An 8,492-nucleotide genomic window follows, 5' to 3' on the forward strand; every position below is an offset into this window, starting at 1 on the left:
CAAATTGAGCTCAGGTGCTTCCTGTTTAATGTCTCTAGAATATGACGAGTTCAGCTGTGGCAAATTCAATCGATTGGACTTGATTCGGAAAGGCACATAAGGTGTTGTAGAAGTCGCACAATTCAAATACCACAATGTCAGACCAAGCCACGAAACCCAAGGGACTCTCTGTAGACCTCCACGATCAAACTGTCTCAACACAAAGATGTGTGAAAGTTTATAAATATAACCTTTTCTAAAGTGTTGAATATTTCCAGGAGCACAGAACGGGAGAAATGGCCCAAATCCGGGTGTGGAAAGATTACCCTATAGGAGACTTGATGCTGTAATTGCTGTAAAGTGCTTCTACAAAGAACTGGATAAAGGGTCTGAATGCTTATCTAAATGACAGAGTTCTCTTTTTAAATAAAGAGAGAGAGAAAGAGCTGTCTTATGATCAATTAAGATTTCCAAAAAGTACATTTAATTAAATTTTAAATTAAATATACAACGCAATAACATATGCAAAGGGGTCTGAATGCATTCCCAAGCTACTGTAATTAACTAGCATTGTCCTTGACCTTCAGTGTGAAATTGACTTAGGGTGGATAGATGCCAAGATCCACTTAGGACAAGGCTTTATTTAAGTAAACATTATTCATTAGATTTAACTGAATTAATTAACTGAATTATTTCAGTTGAATTGCTTAATTTGAGTTTGTCATAATTTTATGTGGCTCTGAAAATCATCCATTATAGTTGGCTGTGTCTGTTTGCTGAGGTCTTTCACGTTCAACCTACCTAATATTATAAAAAAAAATGTTTGAGATTGAGACAGATGAGATTTCTGTAACTGACTGTAAATGACAGGACACAAACACCCTTGTTTGAAATTACTGGCATATAAATCAAACAAGACATATTATCTATTTGCCTATTGATCACTCATCAGCATCAGCAGTACAAGATAGTGTTGAGAATTTTGAAGATCCACCTCTTGATTTTTACATCAACATAAAGAATGAAATGCCATGCCAAAATAATTGTGTTACATTCTGACATACTAGCTGCTTAAACAAAATATTGCACAGATGGTCTGAGAAAATTTATGGTATGTGAAAGTTATTTCCACGCACAAGGTTTTCAAAACAGCATACTTTGTAGCTTAAATTATAGTATTACAACATCGAAACAGGTCATCCAAAAGGGTCTACATTCATAAGATAGGTTCACTCCATTTTGTTCTTAGGAATCAGTTCCCCAAGATCAATTCTGCTGTATAGAACGTTCAGTTAATATCACTTTTATATTCATATTCACATTGACTAATTCATATTCACTAATATTAGTTACAAGACATGAAACAAATATGGGTTTGACCCTATTTATCTCAAAATTCTGGAAAGTCTGATGATTGACTTTATGTGATGATATTACAGATAATTAGACACAACTTGGGTGTACATTTGATTAAGGTTGTCACAGAATCATGAAATGGCAATTACTTTTGTTGTTATTGTTTGATTGAAAAACAGAAAGGCCAACAAATGGTCAGGTCCACATACCTTTGGCCATATAGTGTATATATAGTATTTACAGTAGATACAAAAGTCTGCATTTTCCACCTTTATAAAATCTGTATGAATTTTTTTTTAATAAAAAAAAAATTAGGGGAAAAAGAGAAGAAAATAACCCAGTTGCACAATTTTGCACATCCTTTTACTTGGAACACAGCACTTTTTTTTGGCTAGAGTCTACTAATATAGGACATCTTGATTTGGCAATTTGATTCCACTCTTCCTTACCAAAATGCTCCACATCTGTCAAATTGGGACAGGAGCTCCTTTGCACAGTGTGTTTCAAGTCAATCCACTGGTTTTCAATAGGATTTAACTTTTGGCTCTGACTGGACCATTCCAAAACTTTGATCTTCTTCAGAAGCCATGGCTTTGTTGACTTGAATTTGTGCTGGAAGGTGAATTGTTCTTCATTTTCAGATGTTTAAAAGAGGCTTGCAGGTTTTGTGCTAAAATAGATCGGTATTCATGATTCTCTCTAACTTGAATAAAGCTGAAAAGAAGCAGCTCCTCAGCATGATGCTGCCACCAGCATGCTTCACCGTGGGCACGGTGTTCTTTGGGTGATAAGCTGTCTTGTTTTACTATATTAATAATTCTATCTTTTAGAATGATGCCCAAAAAGTTCCACCTTGGTCTCATCAGACCATAAAACATACAGCCACCTGGTAATATATATCCAAAATGTTAATGTGAATCACTTTGTGTAGCAAGCTGTCTAAATTAGACAGCTGTTTGAATAACCACACACAATGTCCAGTTTAACATAGGGCTCTGTTTACTTCAAGAGTTTGCCTTGTCTTTGATCTGCTTGATCAGTCCTGACCACCATACTGCTTCTTGAGCGCTAGGTAAACACTTGGTAATTCACTGATGTGTATTTTCTGTAGGGTTTTATCTTGCATGCTAACTTGAATCACACTTCTCTCTTGCCCTTCAATAGAAGCCTATCCACAATTAGCATATCATGTCTATGTTGCCATTAATGTTTAAGACTTTGTTTTTTCCCACTCAGCGTGTATAAGAAAGAACAACAGTCTACAAACCTCATCCTCTTTATTAACTGAGCTAGTAAGTTAATAAGGTTATTAACTGTTCAGTGAGACTTTTTGTTCTTAGCAAATTGTTCTTACAGTCCTAAGGCTATCCAAGGAAGAACATCCACAGCCATCTTTATGGTTTCTGCGTGGTACCATCCAAAATAATCTCATCCTGTTGTTTAGGCTGTAAATGTGGGGTTATCATCAGCAGCAGCTTGACCATTTTTTTTTTTTTTAGGTCACTCATGCATTTATAAAAGTTTAAATCAATGACAAATTCTTTCTTCATCTTTGAAAGGTCCTTGTTAGATTGTGTTATATATTTTATGTTACGTTGTTTTTTTCTGCTTACATACATGGCCAATTTTGCCTGTCCCAGGATAAAATTGATCAGCTAAAGCTTGAACCATTTTTTTTTCTCATATATTTAAAACCAAGGATAAAAAATTGTCCGGTAAAAATAACATTAAAGATTTAAAATGTCCTCTAAAACTCTGTACAGTTGATGTAACCTCACTTTTTTTGTTAAGTACATTTACACACGATTTGTGCAGGATCCTACCAGACGCTTTGTTGAGGTATACTGTTTTTTTTACTAAAAGAGGCTGTGAAACATCTCTCAGATGCGGTGTGATGAATATGTGTGGATTGGGCTCACCTTCCTCAGGGTTGACCACCCCAGTGCAGTAGACCCTGAACTGCATGTGCTCTTCTGACGTGAGCGCCAATCTCCAATAGCTGCATAAAAGCTGTATAACAGATTTCACCCGGTTCAGTCAGCTCCACTAGCTGCTGTCTGTTGCTGCTGCAGCTGTCATTATCCATGAGAAGACTATGATACTTGTCAGTGCAGGGGTGATCCTGCTCATCACATCTAGTTGAGCACTGTAGACCAGAGGTTCATGAAGAAGAGAGAATAGTGATGTACATCCCTCTCTCTGCACAATGTTAAAAACATTAAAAAGCCCTTGCCTAGTGTCCATTAAAAACAGTGATTTCTTTATTAACAGTGTACATTTTTGGGACGAGCCATTCTCATTTATTTAAAGGTCCTTTGATATTTTCGACTGTGCCATCCCAGTTCTTTTTCACACGATTACTGCCCCCCAGATACACGCTCAGATAATTAAAACCTCCAGTTTTCTATGTTAGATTGTCTGAAAGGCTTGGTTCCACACTTGTCCAGTCCCTGACTCAAATGGCTTCACTTTTTTCCAGTTGACTTTAGCAGATGATAAAATGTTAAAGTCATTTATAATATCAGTTAAAACATCAAAGTATCTCTGTCCATTCCCCATGACCACAATATCATCTGCATGTGCTGACACGGTAAAGGGTATTACCGTTTGGCATTGATAGACTAGTGATTATACGTCTTAACTTTATACATCTGATTTAGTTTGTTACAATTTAATTAATGCTCTGTTTGTAATACAAAACTGTCCCTGTACCTGAACCTTTTTCATGCATATGCGTACACACACACACACAGACACACACCAGTGGACATTATAATTTGTTCAGCAGAGAGATTTTGGGAACACCCAAAGGGAGGATGTGTTTAATGACAGAGCTGTCGTTACCAGACCTGTCACTGCTATACGCTGTCAGAATTTATCCCAGTACTGCACGTGACACGTCACCTGTGTATCCTGATGACGGTGACATGATCTTTAGTCCCCTGCAAATCTATAGACTGGCATTTTGGCCACTCAGGCGCTGGAGCCCTGTGTACATGCTAAATGCCTGGCCACCGATATCCTGACAGGAACTTAATGCATCCATGCCAATATTCTGACAGTACACAATAAGTGTGCATCCAGTAGCCATTTACCCAGGGTATCATTAAAAAAGTAAACCAAAATATCACTGTGCATTAATCTATTTTATGTACATTTAACAGGAAGACTGATGCCTACGACTAACAATAAATTAATAATGAATTAAATGATGACTGCAGTTCTTTTCTACGTATTAGCTTTATCGTGGCTTTACCCTGCTCTGGTCTTATTTTCAAATGCATATAAATGTATACATAATTATATGAACGGGACTAAAGGATTGGAAAGACTTGAATGAAGGACTTAAGCTAAACATGGAGATGGAGTTTATGTTTTTGTTTGATGTATGCATTACCTTTCCTTGTCCTTACACGTTCTGTTTGTCTGTGCTTTGCTTCCCTTCCTCTATATGCAAGTCCACAGATAGCATGCGTATGTGTGTGTGTGTGTGAGTGTGTGTGTGTGTGTGTGTGTGTGTGTGTGTTCTTGCAGCTCCCTCTGGGACCATCTGTCCATCCCTCCATTGACACAGTAATGGGTCTGTGAGGTGATCTGGATGCATAGTGGTGTGCATGTTTGTGTGTCTGAGCCGTAGGTCAATAGAGCCCTCATCAGGAATTCTGCACTCAAGCTTTTACATAAACAACCGCTTAGTGGGATTAGTGAAATGCTAGCTTGTTAGCTAGGTGAAGCAAACGCCTATTTAATCCATGCCCAATCTCTCAAGGGGCTAAATAAGTAACCCTTATAATAGGGTGTGATACAATGAGTTATGCGTTATCACGTATGTTATCAGTGTTATCGCTGATTCTGATTGTTCTTGAACATTCTGGATTTAATCCAAAGCAGGAATTCGATTCCTTTTACTTTCCTCCATAGCGTACTAAATAATACTACAGTGGAAGAACACATTTACGTCTCTACTTTGCAAACGAGGCGAATTTCTCATTTGTATATAAACGTTTGTTTGCAAAACAGAGAGATAAATGTTCTCTTCCACATATATACCTTTCTTTTCCAGTATCTGCAAGTCAGAACCCATGTTCAAAGCAATATCACACATTACAGGTCTAAACAAATAGATCCATCCATCCATCTTCTATACCGCTTATCCTTTCCAGGGTCACGGGGAACCTGGAGCCGATCCCAGGGAGCATGGGGCACAAGGCGGGGTACACCCTGGACAGGGTGCCAGTCCATCACAGGGCACAATCACACACACATTCACACACCCATTCATACACTATGGGCACTTTGGACACGCCAATCAGCCTACCATGCATGTCTTTGGACTGGGGGAGGAAACCGGAGTACCCGGAGGAACCCCCGCAGCACGGGGAGAACACACAGGGCCATGGTAAGAATCGAACCCCCGACCCTGGAGGTGTGAGGCTAACGTGCTAACCACTAAGTCCGTCCATAAACAAATAGATCATTTAATTTTTACATTTTTGTGACAAGTGTAACATCTGCATTAGAAATGTGTGGATATGATGTTTTTCTCAAGCTCAGTCTTGATGACTAGTATGGTTGCAGCAAAGTCTTTTAAATTTTCTATCTTAGATGACCCCTGTGATGCAGGTAGAACAACAGTTGTGACATAAAGACATTGATGCACTATAGAGTTTTAGATTTATCTAAATCTGTTTAGATAAATTCACTAAGATTAATTGTGTGGAAATTATTATGACACATTTCATATTTCAGAAGTAAATTTAACTCCTATATTTTTTCTGTGCAGCATTAACTGGTTAGCATACACTGTAATGCTGACCACTGATGCTGCAGTGTGTTTGTTCCGTAAGGGTGAAAATTAGCAATTCAGACTGAGCTCACTACCACAGGCTAATGATCGAACATCAACTAGGTAGCTAAAATATACATTTTGCTATAATGTATAATTATAGTACTATAATCTATAATATAATCTAGCATATAATATATTGTATATTGGTTTAATGGTTTTCATCATGAAAACCTTTTTAATAGGGGTGTGTAAACTTTTCATATCCCCTTTGTGTATCTATCACTGAAAACGCTTGGTTGTTAGGTTTGTATTTATCTAGTCAGTTTGGATCATAACAGCTTTTCATCAGTCATTTAACTAGTTAGTATCAGTAAGCTAGGCTAGGCAATTTCTACTAGGCCTAGCTGGACTAACTGCACAGGCTATATAAGCTCTTGACTAAGGGCACTGAGAGTGCAAGGGGTCTTGCATCAATGTGTCATGTCACAGCAAACCTGTGACTACATTTCCCACCTACAAACATGGCCGCCGTGGACTACACTTCCCACATATACATGTTCACCTTCTTCGGAATACTAATCACACACGCTCTGCTTTCCTGCTCCACTGTGGACGTCGCTCTGCCCTTCTCCTCCTCTGAGGATGCCACTCCGTCCCTTAGTTCATATGAAGACATTTTGCCCAGAGGGCCAGGACCTCCAGGGGAGGGAGTGTATTTGGGCGCTTTGGGAGAAGTGCCCTTGGGGGGGGGTTCCGTCATGTCACAGTGACTACATTTCCCACCCTCCACAGCAGCCTACAAACATGGCCGCCATGGACTACACTTTCCACACATACATGTTCACCTTCTTCAGAATACTAATCACACACACCTGTTTCCAATCTCATACATACTCGCACCACAGTATATAAGAGACTGCTCAAACACTATGACTTTGCGTAGTATTGAGTTTATCTCACCAAGCGGTTGTCCTTTGTTCTAGTTTCGTTTCATGATCTCTGACCTCGTTTATAGTTTCTCAACTCTGATTATTGCCTCGCCCTATTTATGACTGATTTGGATTTGTCTGCCTTTGTCTCCTTTAATAAAAGCTCTTAACTGCGATTGCTTCCGTATCCTTCTCCCCTGCGTCTCGTGACATGACACAATGGATGAATTAAAAAGACTAAAAAAATGAATTTGAGAATTGGTTAGATTGCACAACAGTAAACCTTGCCTTAAATGATTTAATTTAAAAAAAAAACCTGCTTCTATATATTGCTTCTACTATTGTCTGGAATCCACACAAGTGCATCACAATTAAATTACTTGTGAATTTAGCAAATTCCTTTAGCTTCAAACTAACAAGAAATCGGTTGTAAAATGTCACTTTCGGGAAGAGTTTAAATGTCCTAATTATCTCCATATTTTTAACATTACAAGAGAATCTGCACCAGGCTACAAATTTATACCGATTTTGTCATTTTCTCTGAAATGAGCTTTGCCCCAAAAAGGTCCTACCCACAGGATCGGGTTAACAGTTTTACCTTGTTAATAATGAAATTGCAAATGCAACCACAATTGTAAATACATTTTATTTTTGGCCGGGTTGTAGCGCGAGTGTGTATGTGTGTACTGCAGCCATCATATCATCATATTGAGGTCAAGACCCACGCCAGACATTCAACACAGCTGTGGTATAACTGTACATTATCATGACATCTGCCACTTCCACCTCAGCTTGTGCAGACAATAGCAGACATTAAGGCACTGTGTGTCAAAAGTGGCTCAGTAGTGTCAGGTAGGCAAAAAACTCTGAACAATATGTTGCACTGAACACAGAAACACTAGGATTTAAATATACAAACTAATCAAGGGGCAAAGTGAAAGTAGGTGACCATAATCAGCAAACATGAGGGAGACAATGAATGACAGGACGTGAGTTGAGACAACAGGTGGCACCATGGAAGAGCGCACTGTAGTGCCTCTGTACACAGCGCTTGGTGCGAGGGGAAAATACACGACACCATTGGCTTCCTCTTCGGCCTTGTCTGGAGCTGTGCTCACTCGAGGCCTTGTTATTTGCAGTACGGGGCATCCCACAAGCCTACATGGGAATTATTGTACAAGCATAAGTCCCATGGCGTCTTAGAGTCCCTCCTCCCAGTTTTCTCTAATGACCTCTAACAGTAAAGACAAAATTCAGTATGTTCTGGACCTCCAAAAGAGCTATACTCCACATCTTAGGTCACCTAATACATGAAAATTTGCATCAGGCCCAATAATGATTGGATGGGTGGAAGAACGGTATCTGGTCTTCCACTGGGGCCATGAGCAGGTGCATCCCCAAATTGAAAACTCAGCAGAGATTGCAGCCTGTCCAAGACC

This window comes from Ictalurus punctatus, chromosome 24 (genome assembly GCF_001660625.3).
Source record: "Ictalurus punctatus breed USDA103 chromosome 24, Coco_2.0, whole genome shotgun sequence".
In the NCBI taxonomy this organism is placed as follows: Eukaryota; Metazoa; Chordata; class Actinopteri; order Siluriformes; family Ictaluridae; genus Ictalurus; species Ictalurus punctatus.